This window comes from Choloepus didactylus, chromosome 23 (genome assembly GCF_015220235.1).
Source record: "Choloepus didactylus isolate mChoDid1 chromosome 23, mChoDid1.pri, whole genome shotgun sequence".
In the NCBI taxonomy this organism is placed as follows: Eukaryota; Metazoa; Chordata; class Mammalia; order Pilosa; family Megalonychidae; genus Choloepus; species Choloepus didactylus.
Window position 1 is genome coordinate 1,188,651 of NC_051329.1, and position 18,246 is coordinate 1,206,896.

Here is an 18,246-nt window from a genome sequence, read left to right on the forward strand (position 1 = left end):
CCCCCAAAGTCACTGAACTGAGCCATAATGGTCTTTTCAACAAATGGGGCTGGGAGAGTTGGATATCCATATCCAAAAGAATGAAAGAGGACCCCTACCTCACCCCCTACACAAAAATTAACTCAAAATGGACCAAAGATCTCAATATAAAAGAAAGTACCATAAAACTCCTAGAAGATAATGTAGGAAAACATCTTCAAGACCTTGTATTAGGCGGCCACCTCCTAGACTTTACACCCAAAGCACAAGCAACAAAAGAGAAAATAGATAAATGGGAACTCCTCAAGCTTAGAAGTTTCTGCACCTCAAAGGAATTTCTCAAAAAGGTAAAGAGCAGCCAACTCAATGGGAAAAAATTTTTGGAAACCATGTATCTGACAAAAGACTGATATCTTGCATATACAAAGAAATCCTACAACTCAATGACAATAGTACAGACAGCCCAATTATAAAATGGGCAAAAGATATGAAAAGACAGTTCTCTGAAGAGGAAATACAAATGGCCAAGAAACACATGAAAAAATGTTCAGCTTCACTAGCTATTAGAGAGATGCAAATTAAAACCACAATGAGATACCATCTAACACCGGTTAGAATGGCTGCCATTAAACAAACAGGAAACTACAAATGCTGGAGGGGATGTGGAGAAATTGGAACTCTTATTCATTGTTGGTGGGACTGTATAATGGTTCAGCCACTCTGGAAGTCAGTCTGGCAGTTCCTTAGAAAACTAGATATAGAGCTACCATTCGATCCAGCGATTGCACTTCTCGGTATATACCCGGAAGATCGGAAAGCAGTGACACGAACAGGTATCTGCACGCCAATGTTCATAGCAGCATTATTCACAATTGCCAAGAGATGGAAACAACCCAAATGTCCTTCAGCAGATGAGTGGATAAATAAAGTGTGGTATATACACACGATGGAATACTACATGGCAGTAAGAAGGAACGATCTTGTGAAACATATGACAACATGGATGAACCTTGAAGACATAATGCTGAGCGAAATAAGCCAGGCACAAAAAGAGAAATATTATATGCTACCACTAATGTGAACTTTGAAAAGTGTAAAACAAATGGTTTATAATGTAGAATGTAGGGGAACTAGCAGTAGAGAGCAATTAAGGAAGGGGGAACAATAATCCAAGAAGAACAGATAAGCTATTTAACGTTCTGGGGATGCCCAGAAATGACTATGGTCTGTTAATTTCTGATGGATATAGTAGGAACAAGTTCACTGAAATGTTGCTATATTATGTAACTTTCTTGGGGTAAAGTAGGAACATGTTGGAAGTTAAGCAGTTATCTTAGGTTAGTTGTCTTTTTCTTACTCCCTTGTTATGGTCTCTTTGAAATGTTCTTTTATTGTATGTTTGTTTTCTTTTTAACCTTTTTTTTCATACAGTTGATTTAAAAAAAGGAGGGAAAGTTAAAAAAAAAAAAAAGAAAGAAAAACAAGGAAAAAAAAAAAGATGTAGTGCCCCCTTGAGGAGCCTGTGGAGAATGCAGGGGTATTCGCCTACCCCACCTCCATGGTTGCTAACATGACCACAGACATAGGGGACTGGTGGTTTGATGGGTTGAGCCCTCTACCATAAGTTTTACCCTTGGGAAGACGGTTGCTGCAAAGGAGAGGCTAGGCCTCCCTATATTTGTGCCTAAGAGTCTCCTGAATGCCTCTTTGTTGCTCAGATGTGGCCCTCTCTCTCTGGCTAAGCCAACTTGAAAGGTGAAATCACTGCCCTCCCCCCTACGTGGGATCAGACACCCAGGGGAGTGAATCTCCCTGGCAACGTAGAATATGACTCCCGGGGAGGAATGTAGACCCGGCATCGTGGGACGGAGAACATCTTCTTGACCAAAAGGGGGATGTGAAATGAAATGAAATTAGCTTTAGTCGCAGAGAGATTCCAAAAGGAGCCGAGAGGTCACTCTGGTGGGCACTCTTATGCACACTTTAGACAACCCTTTCTAGGTTCTAAAGAATTGGGGTAGCTGGTGGTGGATACCTGAAACTATCAAACTACAACCCAGAACCCATGAATCTCGAAGACAGTTGTATAAAAATATAGCTTATGAGGGGTGACAATGGGATTGGGAAAGCCATAAGGACTACACTCCACTTTGTCTAGTTTATGGATGGATGAGTAGAAAAATAGGGGAAGGAAACAAACAGACAAAGGTACCCAGTGTTCTTTTTTACTTCAATTGCTCTTTTTCACTCTAATTATTATTCTTGTTATTTGTGTGTGTGTGCTAATGAAGGTGTCAGGGATTGATTTAGGTGATGAATGTACAACTATGTAATGGTACTGTGAACAATCGAATGTACGATTTGTTTTGTATGACTGCGTGGTATGTGAATATATCTCAATAAAATGAAGATTAAAAAAAAAAAAAAAAAAGGCAATAGGTTGGCCGAATGGCATGAGAAAACAGAATGGCCCTAGACATGATGCTAGCTGAAAAAGGAGGCGTCTGTGCTACAGTTGGGGGAAATTTGTTGCACATTCATCCCCAGTAATACAGCACCTGATGGAACTATCACCAAAGCCCTACAAGGCTTAACAGCCTTATTTCAGAAACTAGCAAAAAATTCTAGCATTAACAACCCACTCACAGAATGGTTGGAAAACTGGTTCGAGAAATGGGAAGGAACTGCAACGTCTATTTTAATTTTCCTTATGATTCCAGCCAAAATGTTTATAACAGCTGGGTGCTACATTATCCCGTGTGCCCAGAGGCTAGTTCAAAAACCCATCAAAACCACTCGAATCAAAAATAAGAAAGATCCCTATGATGAGGAATGTGAAAAAGCCCTTAGCAAATTTGAGAATCTAAAATGTGAAAACTAAAAGGGTTTAAAAAAGAAAGAGGATGGAATCTGTAAGAAAGGGATAAGTTTAGCTTTCACATACAGACCGCATGGAATAAGGGAAGTGGAGGCAAAACCAGTTTAAACAAGCCCCGTGGTAAAGAGAAGAAAGAGAATCTGCCAGCTCCTTATATGGAAAAGTAACCATGGTTACTGAAATGTAGAGATATGAGGTAAAATCAGAGGCGGGAACTCACAGCAAAAGAAAAAAAAAAAAAAGTAAAAGGAGAGAGAGAGAAACAAGGCATGACATACAAAATCCAAAAGACAAAATGGTAGAAGAAAGTACTGTCCTCGCAGTAATAACACTAAATGTTAATGGATTAAACTCCCCAATAAAAAGACACAGACTGGCAAAATGGATTAAAAAACAGGACCCACCTATGTGCTGTTTCACGAGGCTCACTTTAGGCACAAGGACAGAAACAGGATGACAGTGAAAGTTGGAAAAAGATATTTCACACAGGAAACAACCAGAAAAGAGCAGTGGTAACTATATTAACACCAGACAAATTAGACTTCAAATGTAAAACAATTAAAAGAGAAAAAGAAAGACACTATATATTAATAAAACAAACAATTCATCAAGAAGACATAACCATCATTAATTTTTATGCACCAAGCCAGAGTGCCCCAAAATACATGAGGCAAACACTGACAACACTGAAGGGAGAAGTAAATACCTTAACAGTAATAGTTGGAGACTTCAATACACCACTCTTATCAGTGGATAGAACATATAGACAGAGGATCAGTAAGGAAACAGAGATGATGAATTGTATGATAAATGGACTAGACTTGACAGGCATTTATAGAACACTACACCCCACAACAGCAGGATACACTTTATTCTCAAGTGCTCATGGATCATTCTCTAGGATAGACCACATGCTGGGGCACAAAGCAAGTCTCAACAAATTTAAAAATAATGACATAAAAACACTTTTTCAGATCATAATGGAATGAAGTTGGACATCAGGCTGGAAAATTCACAAATATATGGAGGCTGAACAACTCACTCTTAAACAACCAGTGGGTGAAGAAATTACAAGAGAAAATAGTAAATATCTTGAGGCAAGTGAAAATGAACACACAACATATCAAAACTTATGGGATGTACAGCACAAAGGCGGTGCTGAGAGGGAAATTTACTGCCCTAAATGCCTACACTAAAAGAGAAGGAGGAAGGAGTTCTTGAGGGGGCAAGATGGTGGCATAGCAAGGAGCGGAATTTAGTTAGTCCCCTGGAACAACTAATAAACAGCAAGGAACAACTAATAAATAATTTGGAATAACTGCTGGGGGACAACCTTGACTGTCCACACATCGTACACACACCTGGATTGGGAGGACTGCCTGAGATCACAGCATAAAATCTAAGTAGAAGCTGCGGACCATGCTGAGAGCCCCACCCCACCCCACGGCAGTCTGGGCTGCAAAGCCTCACTGTGGGAGAGAGCAGCACTCTCCGAGCAGAGGGAGCAAATACAGCACAGCTGAGCTCCAGCTGCGGTTTTAATTAACAAATCTGGACTGCTGAATACAAGCTACAAACCCCCAACAAGGAGACAGAGGCTTTTAGTGACCACTGACCTTAAAAAACCAGAAGACGCATCTGTACCGAGAAGGGGATCCAGAAGACTGGGTGTTACCACTGGCCGAGGAGTGAAACTGGGGTCCATGGACTGGCTCCAAAAGGGGGCTTTCTGTCCCCTTTTCTCTCTCTCAGCCTGAGGGGCTCAGTGGTGAGAGCCGCAGCCATTTTCAGTTCGCAGCCTCCGACCTAGATGGGTGCAGATAACAGAGTCAGAGAGACAATTCAGATGCAGATGATAACTCCCCAGGGGGTGTGTCTTCCATAAGAGTCAGGAGGTGGGGCCCAGCTTTCCTTCAGAACCAGACCCCAGAGCCTGGGGGAAAACAGCCAAAACAGAAACTAAAGGGGCCACATCTCCTTACATCAGTTGGGAGTGACAGCCTGACAGGTGTCACCTGCTGGGCAGGTTAGGAAAAGCACAGCAACTGGAGACCTCACAGGAAAGTCTCATTCCTTGAAGACACCCTAAATATAACCCCATTCAGAGATCTGAACCCATTCTGGTCTGGGAAAATCTCATTGCGGTAACCAAGGAAACCAGATGCCTAGACAATAGAAAACTAAAATCTATACTAGGAAAAATGAAGATATGGCCCAGTCAAAGGAATAAACTTACACCTCAATCAAGATACAGTTGAGATATTGTTTTACTTTAATGAAACAATCTATTAAAGATTTTCAAAGAAATATGCTAAATCAAATAAAAAAAAACAAATCAAATCAGGGAAGATATGGCAAAAGAGATGAAGCTATAAAGAAAACACTGGGCAAACATAAAGTAGAAATTGAAAGTCTGAAAAATCTACTGACAGAATCTATGGAAATGAAAGGCACAACACAAGAGATGAAAGACGCAGTGAAGATATACACTAACAGATCTCAAGAGGCAGAAGAAAACAATCAGGAACTGGCAAAGAAGACATCTGAAAGCCTACATGCAAAAGAACAGATAGGGAAAAGAATGGAAACATCTGAGCACGTCTTAGGGAATTGAAGGACAACATGAAGCACATGAATGTACATGTCATGGGTGTCCCAGAAGAAGAAGAGAAAGGAAAATGGGCAGAAGCAATAATAGAGGAAATAATCAACGAAAATTTCCCATCTTTTATGAAAGACATAAAATTACAGATCCAAGAAGTGTAGCGTACCCCAAACAGAATAGATCTGAATAGGCCTACGCCAAGACACTTAATAATCGGATTATCAAACGTCAAAGAGAGAATCCTGAGAGCAGCAAGAGAAAGGCGATCCATCACATACAAAGGAAGCTTGATAAGACTATGTGCAGATTTCTCAGTAGAAACCATGGAGGCAAGAAGGAAGTGGAGTGACATATTTAAGATACTGAAAGAGAAAAACCACCAACCAAGAATCCTATATCTGGCAAAACTGTCCTTCAAATATGAGGGACAGCTTAAAATAGTCTCTGACAGACAGACAATGAGAGGGTTTGTGAACAAGATACCTGCTCTACATGAAACACTAAAGGGAGCACTACAGACACTTCTCCTATGTGTCTACACCTACAATTTTGGGTGATGGTAGCACAGCAATGTAAGTACACTAAACAAAGATGACTGTGAGTATGGTTGAAAGAGGAAGGTTAGGAGCATGTGGGAACCGGAAGGAAAGAGGAAAGATAAAGACTGGGACTGTATAACTCAGTGAAACCTAGAGTGCTCAACAATTGTGATAAAATGTACAAGTATGTTTTCACGTGAGGGAGAACAAATCAATGTCAACCTTGCAAGGTATTAAAAACAGGATGGTATTCTGTTTGTTAACAGAAACCTTGTATTATGCTTCCTTTAATGTAACACAGGCAATTATACCAAAGCTAAATGCCTACAAGAGGGGGACATAAGGGAGGGGTATGGGACTCTTGGCATTGGTGATGTTGTTTGACTCTTTTATTCTACTTTAGTTTAATTCTATCTTTCATTGCTTTTTAGCTGTCATACTTTCTTTCTTTCTTTTTCTTTTCTCTCTCTACCTTCTTTGACTCTTCCTCCTTCTTTGTGGAAGAAATGGAGATGTCCTTATGTAGACAGTGGTGAGGGTGGTGAATACATAAACATGTAACTATACAGGGAACCACTGATTGTTTACTTAGGACGGAAAGTATGGTGTGTGAACAAAACCATCTTAAAAAAAAGGGGGTTGATGAAAAAACCTTGAGGGCACTATATTGAGTGAAATAAGACAGACACATAAGGACAAATATTGCAGGGTCTCACTGATATGAACTAATTATAATATGTAAACTCATAGACATGAAATATAAGTTACCAGATTATAGAACGAGACTAAAGAATGGGGAGCAGTTGCTTATTATGAGCAGAATGTTCAACGAGGGGGAACTTAAATGTTTGGAAATGGACAGAGGTGATGGTAGCATGTTGTGAGAATAACTGACAGTGCTGAATGGTGCATGAAGGTGGTGGAAAGGGGAAGCTCAGAGTCACATTTGTCACCAGAAGGAAAGCTGGAGGTTAAAAGATGGGAATGTGTAAAACAGTGAATCTTGTGGTAGACAATGTCCATGATTAACTGTACAAATATTAGAAATCTGTTTCATGAACTAGAACAAACGTATAACACTATTACTAGAAGCTAATAATAGAGGGGCATATAGGGAAAAAACCATACCTATTGCAAATTATATAGTACAGTTAGTATTTTAACATTCTTTCATCAACAGTAACAAATGTACTGTACCAATACTGTGATTCAGTAATTGAGGGGAATGGTTAGGGGTAGAAGAACTGAGTTTTCTTTTTTATTTCTTTTCTGCAGTAATGAAAATGCTCTAAAAATTTGGAAAAAATTAACTGTGGTGATGGACGCACAGCTGTATGATAGTACTGTGGGCAACTGATTGTGCACTTTGGATCTTTGGGTAATTGTATGGTATGTGAACAATCTCAATAAAATAAAAAAACACACACACACAATGAGATACCATTTCACACTTTCTAGAAACGGCTGCTATTAAACAAACAGGAAACTACAAGTGTTGGAGAGGATGTGGAAAATAGGAACACTTATTCACTGTTGGTGTTAATGTAAAATGGTGCAGCCGCTGTGGAAGACAGTTTGGTGGTTCCTCAGCAAGGTAAGTCTAGAACCGCCTTATGAACCAGCAATGCCACTACTTGGTATATTCCCAAAAGATCTGAAAGCAGCGATACAAACATAATTTGCACACTGATGGCTACTGCAGCATTATTCATGATTACCAAAAAGATGGAAACAACCCAAGTGTCCATCAAGAATGAATGGATAAACAAAATGGGATATATATATATATATATATATATATAAAATGAAATATTTATTCAGCAGTAATAAAGAATGAAGTCCTGAAGCATGAGACTACATGGATGAACCTTGAGGACATCGTGTGGAGTGAAATAAGTCAGACACAAAAGGACAAATATTGTATGATCTCACTAATAAGAACTAATTATAATAAGTAAACTCATAGACAGAATCTAGCATACAGGTTACCAGGAGATAGAATGAGGCTAGAGAATAGGGAGTGGTTGCTTAAGATGTGCAGAATTTTAACTAGGTTGAATTTAAATGTTTGGAAATGGTAGAACATTATTATGAGTATAATTAACACTGGTAAACTGTGGGTGAATGTGGTAGAAAGGGGAAGTTTAGAGTCATGTACGTCACCAGAAGGAAAGCTGGAGGATAAAACATGGGAATGTATAACACGGTGAATCTTGTGGTGGACAATGACTGTAAATGTACAAATATTAAAAAGTTCTTTCACGAACTAGAACAAATGTACGACACTATTATAAGGAGTTAATAATAGTGTGATATATGGGGAAAATGCACCTAATGCCAACTATGGACTATAGTTAACAGTAATATTTTACTATTCTTTTATCAATAGTAACAAATGTACCACACCAATGTTAAAGGTCAATAATAGAGGGGAATAAATGGTATGGGATGTTTTGGGTCTCCTTTTTTCTTTTTCTTGGAGTAGTAGAAATGTTCTAAACTTGACTTCGGTAATGAAGACACAAGTATGTGATGATACTGTGAGCCACTGATCAAATACTTTGGATGGATTATAGGGTGTGTGAACACATCTCAACAAAACTGCACTTAAAAAAAAGAATTTTACCCATTAACTGGCAAAGAAAAATAAGGCAACATTTTTGCTCTTTCATTACCACTAACACTCAGTCAACACACATCTGGAATTGATGCCTGGACATGTCTTTCCTTGACTTCAGGGGACAGGGCAGAATGCAGTGAGCAGAGAGAGCCAGGAACCTTTAAAACGCGGTCTACCCAAAGTGGTGAACCTTGTTCATCAGTCAGAGATATGCTTGCTTTTCTTTTTTTTCTGGAAAGAGAATCCTATAGTTTAAAAGATAAAACCAAAAATTATTAGATGATATACTTGATAGTTAAGAGGAATATATATTAAATTTTCAAGTTTGGAAAATCCATTCTAGCATATAACTTTTCCCATAACATATGCAGACAGAGCAAATACAGGGCTTTAGAAAATACTGTATATGCTCATTTGTGTATAAACTATCCCTGGGAGGACATCAGAGAGAGAATAATCGCCACTGCCCGGAGGGAAGGCAACTGCAAAAGAGAGGGCCCACGTAAATACACTGCTTAGTCAAAATCCAATTTAAAAAATACTGGATGACAAAAAGAATCCTCACCTGCTCCCCAGTTTGGAACATCCAACATGTTTGCATAAATATAAAAATAGTGAAATGTATGCTTTTATACTTGCATCAGAACTTCAACAAAACTTATTTCTGAACAGATGGAAATGACTGAATTGTATTAATTAACTATTAAGGACAGTATTTAAACCTATTTGAATATATAAATATTTTAAATTTAGCCATTAAGTATGTAAGATAAAGGGTAGAAAATGGATTTTTAAAATCCAAAAATAGTACCGATTCACATTTTAGAGTCTCACCAGATTCACATTTTGGCTGAATGAGTGTTCAAATCTCTGATCAGCAAAGCCAATATCACCAGAAACAGAATAAACTTCTAGGAAAAATGAAGATTACATTGTAGGAACAAAAATCATTGCATGAAAAATTCCCAAAATAGGGCTTTTTCTTGAAAGGCTTCTCTCATTGTGCTGGGGACTGAATCGCGTCCCCCACAAAACAGCAGGCCCCAGTCCCCGTCCGTGGCCCGTGCGTGTGAGCCCAGCTGCACACGGGCCCTCCTGCTGAGCTGAGGACTCATCTGTGTCGGGACCTTTCAGGACCCTGTTCCGCTGAGACCGAACGGGATCCGGGTGGGCCTCGGTCCGAGGGGGAGAGGGAATTCACAAAGTCAGTTGGCGGAGGTCGGAAGCCAGAGGAGGAGGGTGGCCGTGGGAAGGCTCGGCCTGGCTGGCATCTTCCGTCCTCACAGGGACCCCCGGAGGCGGCGAGAGCCCGGGCAGGCTGACCCCGCCGGAGAGGAACGACCCGCCTCACGGCGGCAAACGCCCGGCAGGCGCTCCAGCTTTCCCCGCCACGGCCGGCATTAGTTCTTCAGCGCCTGTAAGTGTGTGTTCTCCCCTGGAGAGCTCTACTCTGCCGTCTCTCTGCATATTTGGACTCACTGTTCGTTGACTGACCTCCTCAATTACCAGAGAGTTCGTAACAATCATCTGTGCATGTGAAATTAACTGCTCTCACCATAACCATTAACCTTCTGGCAACACTGTTACGCCACCAGATGTACGTTTATGAGGAATTTTAAAATATGAAGCACCACAAGGAGAGTTTATAAATTCCAAATTGACTCTAGGGTACATACCCATATGCACAAGTGCTATTTAAATATTTATAAATGTAACACGCTGTGTCCATAGTGTAGGCACACAATCCCTTACCCAAGACTCATGGGGCCAGTTAGGGTTTGGAATTCTAAGCATTTCACAGTTCAGGAACATCATAAAATTCACCTTTTTAAAATTACTAAAATTCCCACCGGAGTCTGGGAAGCATCCATAATCAAACACACTGAAGTTCTGACAGCAAACAGCTGATACAGCCACTAAGCAGGATAAACGACAACCAGCCTGGCGTCAGGTCAGGTCAGGTCTTGCAACAAAATGAGTCTGGGCCAAACTTCTGACAAAAACAGTCATGGTCAGAGCTTTGGGGATATCAGAGTGGCAAATAAGGGGTTGTAAACCTGTGCTGAGACTGTGGCACAGGTAAGATTTGACAGCAACCTTCCCAGTCACAGCGTCACCGATCACACACAGGTCCAGGGAGGGAGACGGCGTGGAAGCAGACTGCACTGGCACAGGCTGCGGGACACTGATTACGTGCTTCAACTTGGCGGCCTGGGCTGGGGGACCTGATCAGCCCCTGGGGAGGGTGGTGGGCACGGGCGACAGCGCCCTCCACAGCCCCCCGGGCCTGGGAAAGTGAGGCCGGAGGCAGGCCCCATTTCCTCACCCAAAATAACACTGTTAGGGGAGGCTTGCCGGAGGGAACCGCCTTTTCCCCACCCCCTTATCTTGCCCGGACACTCCCCGTTGCCAGTGCAACTCCCATTACCACCAGTGCGCATACATTGTTGCCAGACACCGTTACCGGAGCAACTCTCGCCCCTTTTCAATCAACCTCCGCGCCCTCTCAGAACCAATCCAAGCCTTTAACCTCTACAGCTACCCCGCCCTCTAAACGCCCGATATAAGCTTGTACTCTCCCCTAATAAACTCTCTTAGTTTCTTCACCCTAAAAAGAACCGTGTCCCGCCTGTTCCTTTCTCGCCGCCCTCCATACTTTGCACGCCACCCCGCCGGGGACCTGGCCAAGTCCCCCGCCTCGCCCTCGCCTCCGGGAAAGAGCCCCCGCCGCCGGTACCCTCCGAGCAATCCTGGGAGCCTAGGATTTAGCAACCGGCCGCCACCCCCCCCCCCAGACGAATCAACTGCGACCGCAACAGGCCGTCAGGTTTCCAGGGGCGAGCCTGAGCCCGAGTGCAGCTCTCTGTGTGTGCACACACCACGGGGTCATGTGGCGGAGAACACATGCGTCTCAAAGCCAGCCATGGGGCTGCAGGCACTTTACTTTTCTAATACTTTTTAGTTTGCAACTAACCTCTGTTTATGAACACTGATGTTCCTATTTAATATTCTGCTTTGATTTTAAATAAATCTAAGAAAATTAATTTTTAAAATGGGCTCTTCCTCGGTTGTTCCAGAGATGAGAACTAAATCTGGAGAACAGAACACGAGGACTTACAGGGAGCCCAGGCACCAGAATCTCCCAAACGAAGGAGACTACTGGTGTGGCTTCTCCCTCACCAACTGTATCCCCGTCAACGACTCCAAGTCCACAGCAAAATCCTCACCAGCTCACTCTGGTGCTCCGGTTGAGCACCCATTGTGAGCACCCGTGAATCCTTACCCACAAAAGGAATTTATAACGCTGTTAGATCATAAGGTATGTAACAGCTTACATACATTTACTGTATCAATGACCTCTAACAATCTCAGCTTTAAAGTGAAAAAATTATATACACTGTTTTTTAAGTACACCATATTTCAGTTAACTTAATTCATTACCTCTTTTTCAATGTTTATTCAAATTTAATGCCTTTTTTTGTTTCTCTTGAAATTCAATTTGCAGTTTAATTTCTACTACCTAAAAGAAAACCGTCAATTAAAATGTGAAATCGTTACTCTCCAAGTTAAAACTTGAGAGCAAGTTCTGGAGGAAAAGTGTTTACCTGTTTGGTATTAGACCAGAAGTATTCTATTTCTCTGGCAGTCAAGGCGGCGCACCGTCTCAGTTTGTTCCGCTCCTCTCTGGCTCTCGTTTCCGCGCACGCCCCTTTCCTCGCCACACGGAGCTGTGGTTCCGTCCATCCGCAGCCACCGCACAGTCTAGTAACACTCGCAGCGCGTCACTGGACACACCTATTCAGTGGGGCAGAATTCCAAAGAAGTCTATTATTTCCATTTTCAGTAGTCGCTTCTTATCTACTTAAATCAACAAATTCAAATGATACTCAATATTAAAATGTGAAGTGATATTCTCCTAGAAAACATCCCTTTATTATCAGCTAAGGAAACATATGCTAACGGCAAATAAAGTTAAAATGAAACGATTATCACAGAACCTTCTTTCAAAACGAATTCCAAGACAATCCTTCTCCACCTAGCTCACATCCTGGCTACACGTGAAACAGCAGGTGGCAGGCGCCCGACGGTGAGGGGGCGACTCTCGGATGTGCCTGCAGACAGCCTGGCTGCCGGGTGCAGCCTCCACTCCCAGCTCTCTCCCGCGCACGCCGCACCCCCCAGCAAGTTACATCCGACGGGAAGGCTGAGACGCTGCGCCAGCCTCCCACCCGCGAACCCGCGAACGGGGCTCCGGGGCCTCCTGCTCGGCCTGCCCCGGCATATCCCTTTGTCCCCCAAAGGATCATTTTCCAAATCCTATTGCTTTAACGCCTACCGCCCCTAACAGACGGTACTTGGCCTCTCAGCACCGCAGCTCATGACCGACCACAGCTAGGTCATTTCTCTAAACCTCTGCTCGAACGTCACCCTCCTGGTCGGTGGGTCTCCACAACACAGCAGACAAACCCGCATTCCCTCAGCCCGACACCCAGGCCCTCGTGTTCTCACACAGTCTACTGTCCAGCCCCACCTCCACGGTTCCATGGCCTCCCAAAGTGAATCCCAAAGTCCATATATATTTTGGACTTTTGGGAAACAGGTCATTTATGATGTTTTGCACTAAATGGAATCATCTACTATTTCCCTCCTAGAAATTCTTTAAAACCCGAGTTAAAAGCTATCCTTGTATCCCGTCTGTGTTCTCTTGCACACTGTCCATCTGCCACTTACTTGCGGTGTTTGAGTCTAGTGTGAATGTGTGCACTGGAGCCATCTGTGTAGCTCACACACACCTCGTCTTCCCTGACGGGCTGTCAACCATCTGAGAGACAAGGACATGTCTTATTGATGTTTTTGTCTCTTACATATCTCTAGGTACACATGTTGTACCTAGTAGGCATCTAACAAATGTGGGTTGAGTAAATAAAATTTATAATTTATACATAAATGTACAATGTTATAATACAGTTTTTATAGTCAGTAGAGCCTTAAAGTTAGTAATGAAAAACTGAAGATTAAATTGTCAATATTTAATTCTGGAATCCTCTTCCTAACATAACTAATTCTTCAGTTCCCTTAAATATTGTGACTTCCACAAAGTTGCTCTGCAAACGCACCTCCTTGGCGGCAGCCACCTTCCACCTTCTCTCCTGGGCGAAGTCGGTGGACATCCACTGCATCTCCTCCAGCAAACAGTCCCAGTGGGATTTCGGTCGCGGAGTCTCCTGCAGCTTCGGCAGCCGCCGCACAGACCACAGACCTTCTCTCCTCAGCTCTGCGACGCGATGGTGGAGCTGGTTTTCCTGAAAGAGGACATGGGACAGTTCCATGTTATGGGGTCACCAAGGCTGTGTTACAGTCCCTGCCCCCACCTCGTAGGCGAGGATACTGAAGAAGAGAAGTGATGTGACTGTGACCTCCCCAAAGTGATCAGCTAATTAAATCAGGGTGCAATGGAGGTCGTGGCCCAGATCTATGGGCTCCTTGTTGGCCTGAGCTCCACAGGAGGGTCCACCCCCTCCAGCACCCCCACTGCAGAGAGCCTCCATCAGCACTGTCCCAGGTCCCCACGACGGGCTCTGATGACCTGACGCTTCACCATCTCCGTAAGTTCACAACCTAAAAATGGTCATTATTATCATCTCTATGTTGCAAAGAAGAAAAGAACTTGACAGAGAAAAGCTAGAACTGACCAATATCTCATCACTATTGGCAAAAAGTTCAAAGAAATGTTTAGCTGTCCCAGTTCAGGACACCTTCCATCAAACCCTGTTGTCTAGTATTGATAACCTGTACAATTATTTTTAACCTGCTCTAACTTTAGAATATAAGCCACTTCAAATTCAATTCAAATTCTGAGAACTGCAATACAACAGAATGTACTCTAGAATTCCACATTAACTAGAGCCTAGATGCAACCAGCCCGTTACTACTGAATACAACTAAATGCACTGGTCAAAATACAAAAAGCAAATACCCGAGACTCTGAGAAGTAAGCGAAAGCAAGAGAACTGTGGCGGAGAGTCACAGCTGGAGCAGAGAGCCACACAGAGGGCAGTCTCCGAGTCTTCTTTCGCACCTTCGCCCCAAGCCGGGGCGCCCGAGGTGGCGATGCACAGTGGCAGGTGCGGGCAGCTCAGCTGAAACGCTGCCAAATCTGTCCTTCTAGAGAGAAGACTGGCAAAGGGGGTCCCTGTAAGCCAGAAAGTGTGGGAAGGCATGTGGAGAAGAGAGTGTCTGAGACGGGGGCATCGTCTCTGGATGTGATGCGTTCCGTGGATGAACCCACAGAGCCCTGCATCGTGCCTGGAAGTGCCGAAGCAGCAGCACAAAGGCCGTGAGGAGAGGACAGAGATTCCAACAGCGCCCGGGCCTCAGACCCACCCCGCAGGGCTGCGTGCACGCGGCCAGGGCAGAAGGCGCAGCAAGTGCTGTCGCTTCTTCCCTATTCCGATGCTCCCCCAGACCAACCCTGGCACAGAGTGGGGGACCACCCAAGACATGAGGAATCCAGAGGCAGGAATTCCCGGGCCACCTGGAGGCTGTGCAAGTTTAGATATGCACTATAATTCTTAGATAGCCACTAAAAAAACAAATACAAATAGTTATAGCAATAAAGCCAATAGGTAGGTTAAACTATAATTGCAGGGAATATTCAAATAATCCAAAAGAAGACAGGAAAGAGGGAAGAAAGGAACAAAAAGGAGGAGACAAACAGAAAACAAACAATAAGATGGAAGATCTAAATCCTATAAAAATCAATAATTAAGCATAAATGGTCTAAACACTACCAATTAAAAGAGACTGTCAGAGTAGATTAAAAACGTAAAACTCAACTCTGTTGTTTACAAGAAACCTACTTTCAATACGAAGAACTGTATCTGTTAACACCAAAAGAATGGAGAACAGATGTACCACACAAACAACAATCAAGAGAAAGCCAGAGTGGAGGTATTATCATCCAAGTAGACTTCAGATCGAGGAACACAACCCCTGGAGACGGAAGGGTCAATTCACAGGAAGATATAACAATCTTACGTGTGCATGCACCTACAGAGCTTTGATGTACACCAGCAAAAACCGACAGAACCGGAAAGGGAAACGGTTCTGCATTCACGAGGACTACTGAAGACGATCCACAAGCACAGACGGGCCCTGAGCAAACAGCAGTCTGTGGTTCCTCACAGCAGAGAGGAGGCACGGCTGAAGAAAAAGAAATTATGTGTAAATATACACATAACTAAATAAAAACAAAGGCTGAGCTCACAATACTGGAAAACGGCTGTGTCCCAAGCAAAGGGGCACAGAAATCCGAGTACCAACTCCGGCTGACCGGCGAAAAGACATAACGTTACCGGTCCAAGAAGTGAAGCATAACCCAAACAGAACTGATCCTACAGATGTACTCCAAGAAGCCTACTAATACATTTTCAAATGTCAAAGACACAGAGAATTCTGAAAGCTGCAAGAGAAAAGCGATCCATCACATAAAAGGGAAGCTCAATAAGACCAAATGTGGATCTCTCAGCAGAAACCACAGAGGTGAGAAGGCAGTGGTATCAAATATTCAAGATACTGAAAGAGAAAAACTGCCAACCAAGAATCTTATATCCGGCAAATCTGTCTTTCAAAAATGAGGGAGACTGGCAACGCAGGATATGACTCCCAGGGATGAATCTGGACCCAGCATCGTGGGATTGAGAACATCTTCTTGACCAAAAGGGGGATGCAAAATGAAATGAAGTAGTTTCAGTGGCTGAGAGATTTCAAATGGAGTCGAGAGGTCACTCTGATGGACATTCTTACACACTATATAGATAACATTTTTTACGTTTTAATGTATTGGGATAGCTAGATGTAAATACCTGAAACTACCAAACTCCAACCCAGTAGCTGTAACTCTTGAAGATGATTGTATAACAATGTAGCTTACAAGGGGTGACAGGGTGGTTGTGAAAACCCTCTGGATCACACTCCCTTTATCCAGTGTATGGATGAGTGAGTAGAAAAATGAAGACAAAAACTAAATGAAAAATAGGGTGGGATGGGGGGGATGATTTGGGGATTCTTTTTTACTTTTATTTTTTATTCTTATTCTGATTTTTTCTGATGTAAGGAAAATGTTCAAAAATAGATTGTGGTGATGAATGCACAACTATATGATGGTGCTGTGAAGAGTTGATTGTACACCATGTATGACTGTATGGTATGTGAATATATCTCAATAAAATTGAACTTAAAAAAATGAGGGAGGGTTTAAAATATTTACAGATAGACACTGAGAGAGTTTGTGAATAGGAGACTTTATAGGAAATACTAAAGGGAGTGCTGCAGACAGACAGGAAAAGACAGGAGAGAGAGGTTTGGAGAAGTGTGTAGAAATGCAAATTTCAGGAAATAGAGGGGCGAGAGCGAGCATTTGATGCTGAAGGAGTATACAATGTCCAAGAGAACTGATTGTGTAGATCCAGATATGGATAGCACAATCTTGGGTGACGGTAGCACAGCCATGTAAGTACACTGAACAAAGATGACTGTGAGCATGGTTGGAAGAGGAAGGTTAGGGTATGTGGGACACCAGAAGGAAGGATAGAAGACAAAGACCTGGACTGTGTAACTTTGTGAAACCTAGAGTGGTCAATGATTGTGATTAAATGTACAAATTTAAGAATGTTTTTACATGAGGGTGAACAAATGATTGTCAACTTTGCAAGATGCTGAAAATGGGATGGTATTAGGGAAAAAATATCAATGCAAACTAGAAATAAAAAGTGCACTGAAACAAAGAATGCTCTCTGAACATAATGGAAAAATATCTGGACAATTCCCAAATATTTGAAAATGAAACATTAAATAAAACACATAAAGCAAGCAAAATGTTTGCAGCAAGATTTACACATTAAACATGCTTTATCTCTATAAACTAAATGATAAAAATAGACCATATCTCAAGTATCGTTATAAATGTATCAATAGGGTTATACTTCAGCACCTTCAAGAAATACGTAACACCTCCTAGAATGTGAAAACCACAGATTATTATGACAAATATAGTTTTCTGACATTGAAAATGTTAACAAATGAAACTTCTATTCAGAAGTATCCCATCAAGCTAACAAACATAAAGTCAGATGGCAAAGAGATGAGTGCTCCAATATTCCTTTGGAAGTAGCATAAAATCTTGCTCTTTAGCTTTGCTTAGAACATTATAAAAATGGTATGTAGGTATTTAAAGTTTAAAAAAAAATGTTAAAAGGGTATATAAATTTTTCCTAATAGGCAAATAGCAATTAAAGCTTTCTTTTACATAAAACTCTAAGAAACAAAAAAAAAAAAAAAGAGGGTTGCATACCATGCACCTTAGGTCCCAAAGGAGACTAACAGCATTATGTATCGCAGACAGAGCAACGGACCATGGACAACATTTTGGTGTAAATCCTGGCCGTTTGACCTTGGATAAGTTACTGAAACTTTCAGCTTCTCAGTTTCTGTAACAAAGGAGTTCATCAAGGCAATCTTGATTTTTCAGATTATTTCTAAAATTCTATAAGTCTAACCAATAACACTTGTCTGAATTAAATCTACTAGCCAAGTCAACTCTCTCTTCAACCCTGCAAAATGCAGT